Source organism: Diceros bicornis, chromosome 15, assembly GCF_020826845.1.
Source record: "Diceros bicornis minor isolate mBicDic1 chromosome 15, mDicBic1.mat.cur, whole genome shotgun sequence".
Lineage (NCBI taxonomy): Eukaryota > Metazoa > Chordata > Mammalia > Perissodactyla > Rhinocerotidae > Diceros > Diceros bicornis.
In genome coordinates this window covers 15,133,682-15,140,876 of record NC_080754.1, presented here as the reverse complement: position 1 = coordinate 15,140,876, position 7,195 = coordinate 15,133,682, and positions in this window count along the sequence as shown.

Below are 7,195 nucleotides of genomic sequence, written 5' to 3'. Positions count from 1 at the left end.
GCTTGTTCTTCAACACAATTTCTTAATTTGGTGACCACATATGTCACCTCTCTGATATCCTAAGCTTGGACAAACTGGGTAGTCCCTTGGCAGACCTCAGTGACATTAAACATTAATACTGTCCTTCTAAAAAGCAAAAGAATGGTCCTCCATCCTCCAATCTATGTCATGATACATGTGCCAAGGGGGCTGGGTGAGGGGTGGGGTGATTTCAAATAACTAAAACTGACCCTGGGTAAAATTTTCTTTGGCTTTCCTCCTCCTCTGTAAGCACCCTTTTCCTCTCTAATGGCCATTTCCCCTTTCCCAGCCCCTCCCCCATGATCCATTCTGGCTCACAGATGGCTACAAGTGATTAGGTGTAACTGATAGGCTGAAGGTGCCACCCTTTCCAAGGATATCCACAATGCAAAAGGAGATCCTTTAAGAAGGGTGGTAGGGAATAGCTTGGCAGACCATTTCTGTAAGATCAGCAATCCTTGGAAGCAAGCCTCACTTTCCTTTCCAAAAATGTCAGAGAAAGAGTAAATTCCTCCTGCAGACTTCACCATCATTCCATTTGGCTTCTTTAGTCCTCTTTTCTATCTTTGGCTTGCTTCTTGTCATGAACACTCTCTAGGGAGCCAAATTAGAACAGGGTAGGCAGAGGCAGGAATACGCCCAAATTTGGCAAGACCTGATCAGGAACAGCTGAAAGCCTTGATGTGTGCAAAGAACCATCTTGTCATTCCAGTTTTTAATCCAAGATACTAACTTGCAGGTTAGAGTCAAGTTACATGATGATTCAAACATTTATTGTATTTATACTATCCTCTATGTAGTCTGCTAGAAAACAAGAATACAAAACTGAAAAATACATTTCCTTGTACAGAAGCTCACAGACTAGTAGAGAAGAGTCATGTACACGGTTAATTACAAGATAGTAAGTATTATCAATAATGAGTCCTTACGGGGGTGGGGGTAAGGTGGGAGGAAGGGACCAGGGAGAGATGAATGATGACAGCTTTTTAGCCTTTTGGAGAGAAGAATCATTACATTGCTCTTCCCGTCAGGCTCCACATGATTTGAGCAAGTGCCTCATACTGACTCCATTAGCACCACGGTCAATGGCTTTTGGATGCTCACAGTGTAGGCACTGCTTCTCCTGAGAACTTCTTACCTCTCCCAGATTTAGGAAGTTGTCTGGATGCCCATGAAAGATGGTGGCTCTAGTATTAATTCATTCATCAACACCAGCCCCTCCTTGAAATAAACCAAAATGAACAAAAAGTAGTGAATTCATAGAAGAAAACGTTATCAAGATTGAAACCAGGAAATAGCTTTAATCTTAAAGCATAAACTTTGAGACGTGTGCCTATTCACCATCCCCAACTTGGGCAAACTGGGCACCAGGAAACATAAGCAATACACTTAAGTCTATTGCCCACGCAAGGATCAGCTGTGGCTGAGAGGCCAAAGATAGGTGACACGGCCATGCTCTGTCTTTTTTTTTCCCCCTTCTGACCCCCCCTGCTTCCTAACTGGAGAAAGGAGGTTCAGAGGTGAGGGTATATGGAGGACGAGTTGGTTTACAGCTAGACTGGAAAAGCTCTATCTTTATCTCTGGGGACATGAAGATGTCTGGTGTTTGACTCTCAGCCAAGATAAGGGCAGTGGGATTTATGGTGTGCTGTGTAAAGTCTGAAACTACCCCAGCGATCCCCGGGGTCAGTTTCTTTAAAGATAGTTTCCAACTGGCCTAATAGATTAAGTAAACCTGGCTGATTACATGGCCAGAGAGACATAAATATCCTGGGAAATGCTACTTTGAGCTCTCCCAAAGTCAAGATTCCTCACACAGATCTTGGTGTTTTAAGCTGGAGACAGTGGTCTGTGAGTAAAATAAGGACCCTGGGAGCCCAGGCATGGGATCCCTCTTGGACCCCCAAGGTCTGCAGTCTTCTTTCCTTGCTGTACTGTGTCCGTCCGCGAGTGTGACCTGCAGCGGCTGGTGAGTCCTTTCAAATATATGAACTTGGGAAATCTTTGCAGGGTGGTGTATGTGTGTGTATATATATACACGTAATTTTACACATAAAAATTGACAAAATATGAAATATTATTTTATATAGCATATTATATGTATATAGCATATTAAATATAAAAATATATAAAATATTATCTAAGTATATGTAAGTATACAATATAAGAATTCTAGTAGCAAGTTTCACAGCTGTAGAGAAAGCTTGGGCGCTGCTTTCAAGGCGCGTCACTGAACCTGACTTCTTACCAGAGTAGGGGCTCAACCTAAAACAGAGGAACAAACTAAAACTCAAGGGATACCCCTCCTCACAAACAGGAGACAGTATTACCCCCATCTTTATGGAACTGGCCCTCAGGCAGGAGTTTCAACCAATATAGAGGAAAAGGACACACCCGGGAAGTTCCCTGACTGCAGTTTTCTATGGTCCCTGCTTCCCTTCAACCTCCTTGAAGCAGCTTCCAGCCTTTTAGCAGAACTTCAAAGACGGCATTCAGAGTGCAGGAAAAGAGTGATTAGGTAAGGGGGAGTCTACTTACAACTTTGCCATTTTGTGGCAAGCATTGGGCCCGATTAAAATGTTAAACTTTGTTTAAAGATCTGTACACAAAAATCTTAAAGAAAGGACCTATACAAAAGCACTCATGCACCTAGGCTTCAAATAAGCTCACCTGCAAAGGGGGAAAAATGTATATATATATATATATATGCACACACATACATACATACATAATATAGCAGGGAAACATTTAACTTCTTGGCAACACTAAATGATAAAAAAGAGATTTCTGATGGAAAAAAAGGGTGACGAGAATCATTTCCCATACAAACTGTCATTAAGCAGCTATGGAAAGTAATCAAAACCTCTTTGAGCAATAATACGACTAGAAATAACTTGCAGTTAGTACTTATTAAATGCTAAAAAGAAATACAAAAACTCAGGAAGTGTATCAGCCAAAAACCCTTTCAGAAGAGAAAAAATCTATTTTAAGACAGCTCCCAGCTGAGAGATGAATTAGCATTAAAAAGTTAGGAATGAGGAAGTTATGTCATGAACAAATTAAGTTTAATTAGCTGTGATAATTGGGATTACAAAGACAAACTATTAACTCTTGAAAGAAAAGGCGCATAATAAAAATTTAAAAATAAACTTCCAAATTTCCTATTTATGATAGCATCAATTCTAAGGGGCACCACTATTTTATGTCCTGCTAAGAAAGCACACTGTCAATTAAACATATTACTTTTTTATCACTTAGAATTTTTATTTTATATTTGTTTAAAGAGCTTTTAAAGATTTTTTATTTATCATGTAGCATTCTCTGATTACATAAAATGGAAACTATAAGTTAAATTAATCAAGCTATGTCTAAAACTCTTCCCATTTTGAGCCAAATCTTTTAAACCATTTTTTTTTTTTTTTTTGGTGAGGAAGAGTGGCTATGAGCTAACATCTGTGCCTACCTTCCTCTATTTTGTATGTGGGACGCTGCCACAGCATGGCTTGATGAATAGTGTAAATCTGCACCCGGGATCCAAACCCGTGAACCCCAGGCCGCCAAAGCGGAGTGTGCCAAACTTAACTACTGTAGCACCAGGCTGGCCCCCTCTTTTTGAGGCAGAGCCATAATGTCTGAGGTTTTCCTGCACAGAACAGTTCTCTGTGCCACTGAGAGAACTGACGATGCTGCAGCTTTTCTCTCTTTCTTTTTTTCTTTCCTCCCCAAAGCCCCAGTGCATGGTTGTATATCCTAGTTGTAAGTCCTTCTGGTTCTTCTATGTGAGCCGCCACCACAGCATGGCAACTAGGAGATCAAGATTTGGCCATCCTGAAATACATCTCTTTACTTTGATTGTTTTCTCTGATGGACATTTGACCTCCCCCACTAACTGCCTAAAGAATTGGACATAGAAGACCTGTTCCAGGAAGGAGTTACTATCTGATGGCTGTAATATAATGTAAAATAGATGTTACAATAGGAAAGGCACCAACAAGCCCATCTTGTCAAAAATTCTGTCTCTCTGGCCACAGTCTCTGGATGGCCCTGCAAGGAGTTGCCAGACAAACATTTACATTTAAAAGGGAAATCTCCATTTGTAAAGGTATCTCCCTCTCTGTATTGGGAAGAGGGGGGATGACTTCATTTCTAGAAACTTATCAATGTGGAAGGTGAGGCCTTAAATCTGCATAATAACCTTACTCTTGTTTACTGTGCTTTAGTGGTAATCTCCTGTAACTGACTCCCTCCACCCCCAACATCCTCCTTTGCCTTTAGCTGAAGATGGTATTTAAGACGAGAATCTCTGCTCTTGTGTTGAGAAATGCAGTGTCCCTGGTTTCTCCCATGTATATATGTTATTAAACTTGGTACTATTTTCTCCTGCTAACCTGTCTTGTTAATTATTTGGCCAGCTGTAAGAACCTTAAGGGAAAGGGCAAAGGGGTATTCTCCCTCTTCCCGTACACAATTGACAGATGGGTGGTATGGTTCCTCGACCAGAAAATGAACTCAGGCCACCGAGGTGGTGCGAGTGCCGAACTTGAACCACTAGGCCACCAGGGTTGGCTCTGCAGCTTTTCCTGACAGTTTCTCTGCTGTTTCCAGGGTTTTCTTCCAAGCTATTGACACTCATTCTGTAAAATTGATGCTGCATGTTCTTGATCTTATCAGGAGGTATCAATGAAAGATTTTCAGACACCAACCAGGACTCTTATCTTCTCCTCAAATGGTCCATAAGTGGTTTCCTTACTGAAATGTCAAGAAGTTGTAGTTATCCAGTCACGCCAAATGCCTGCCCGCGCAAAGACAAATTCTTCGTTCCTGCCACAAGGCAGCCACTATCTTAACATGCCATTGCTTACAACATTCCAATTTCAGAGACGGTAATACGAAAACATATAAGTCTTAGAATAGATGAAATACAGAACAGCAGACCTGGATGAAATTCTCAGAGCTTATTAAGTAAAACTGATAGTCGGAAGGAAACATAATATCCTGAGTTCCCCATCTTTCAGAGAAAGGAGTCACTGACTACTATTTTAATTTTTGACCTTGACACATTTATAAAAAAGTTTCTAAGTTTGTTTTTAAAAATGTAAAAGTAACTACTAGTAAGGAAACAGACTAGAAATATAAGCAGAATAAATCTCAAATATTACAAGAAACTTGTTAGACTGGTTCAAAATATCAAATACCAATTTCCTCAAAAGTTATTGCATACGAAAGGATGAGACTTTCGTTTATTAGGTTTATTAGGTTATTATTACACCTAATAATTCAATAAAAATATGAAAATAACAATAGAAAGAGTGCAGATCTCATTTTCTAACCAAGTGTATGAAAACGAGAAACTAACAAAAGCAAGAATAAAAACCTCAATCACATTACCCTTGACTCAAAACGGCATAATTAGAAAGTAATGATATGATACAGCTATATTTTAAAGTCTTTGGGGAATGGCCTAAGGTGTACTTACTCCAAGGAATTTTTCTACCACTTATAAACATGTTGATTAACAAACAAGAAAGAAAATAAATGCATTAGAAGTAGGTAAGATGGAAAAAGAACAAAACAAACTTTACAAAAACAGAACATAATAAACTTTAATGAAGTAAACATTAATTAGAAACTACTCATTAACCTATTTAAAAAACCAGTAGGGAAATAACTCATACACAAAATTAAAAATGAGAAAAACAGAACTATAGTAGAAAAGGAAATTAAAAATTATGAAAATGATTCATAAATTTCTATGCAAATAATATGAAAATCTGGATGGTTAAATTTTTTAGCAAAATAGAAATGATCAAGAGGGAACCAAGAAGAGGATGAGGGAGAAACAGAAAATGTTGTGGGCGAGAAAAGTACTCCTCAAAAAAGTGTCAAGCACAGGCAATTTTATTGGCGAGTTCTTTCAAACCTTCAGAGAACACGTAAAGCTGACGTTTTAAAAACCTTTCCAGGGCACCGAGGCTGATGGGAGTTGGCAGCTTGATCCACACCACATCCGTATGGGATTGTTAGGGGCAGGGGCTGATAAATCCCAGCAGGATTGAATGCATTACTAGCAATGTCAGCAGGTTTCACTTATCTTGGCAGAGACAGGATGGAGGCTGGAGCAAGTAAATTAGCAAGTGAGGACAGAGGTTCTGCAGGTCTGTCAGGGGATTTATCGTGACTCTATTTGAGCAAAACATCACCTTCTCACTGAATTCATATTTGAATTGAAAACTTATTGGTTTTCTAGCTTTGTTTGTGTTTTATTTGTAAATTTGTTTTGGTTTTCAAAAACTATAAGCAAAAAGTTTACACTTCATATTATGTTTGTATGTATTTACATAACAGTAAAGTAGAAAAATGGTCAACACTGCGATCTATGAGAAATTTTTCTTTTCGTTTAAAGGAGGGATACACATTACTCAATTTCAGAAAGTCTGCTCCAGGCTTTAAAGGAGAACAACTTCCTTTCCTGTGAGTTTGACTTTCTCTGCCTCTTCTCCACCCTAGGACAGTAAGAGTTCAAGGGAAAAATCAGGACATAAGTCACAGGGTAAGTTCCCAAGGAGGCCCTGGGCTGTTTGGTCCAGCCTGTTGGGCCTGCACAAGAGTGGACGGACTCCCTGCAGCTCCACAGAGTCCAGTCCAGCTCACAAGCTTCCTCACGGTGATTCAGAGGCAAAAAGCCTTCGAGTTACAAACAAAGTAATTCTGAGCATCTCCTCTGCACATGGACCTTGAAAATCTATGGCAGCAGGATGCAGCTGGCCCAAGGATTACGGATCCTGGGTCAAAGCCATCTCTCCCTCTATAACCAACAGCCACAACCTGCTGCCTCTCAGGATCAGGTACACTGCTGGATAGAAGCTTGGTTCTCGGACCAATGACAGAGCTGGAACCAGGTCACTGCAGGTCATACTTGTGGTCCAACCAAAGGCTTTTCCGAAAGTATGAAGGGAGCAGATTCAGTGCACTAGTTGTAGGTCATAACCGCTTAGAAGAGAATCTAAAAACAGGAAGGGACTTTATAAATCATTTAGTTCAACTTCTGTACCAATGAAGGAATCTCTTCTAAAACATCCTGATGATACAATCTCTCTGAAAACTTCCATGATAGAGAACTTACCACTATTCTCTACTAGTCTTCACGAAGGCCTTTTCTACCGTTGAAAAGTAT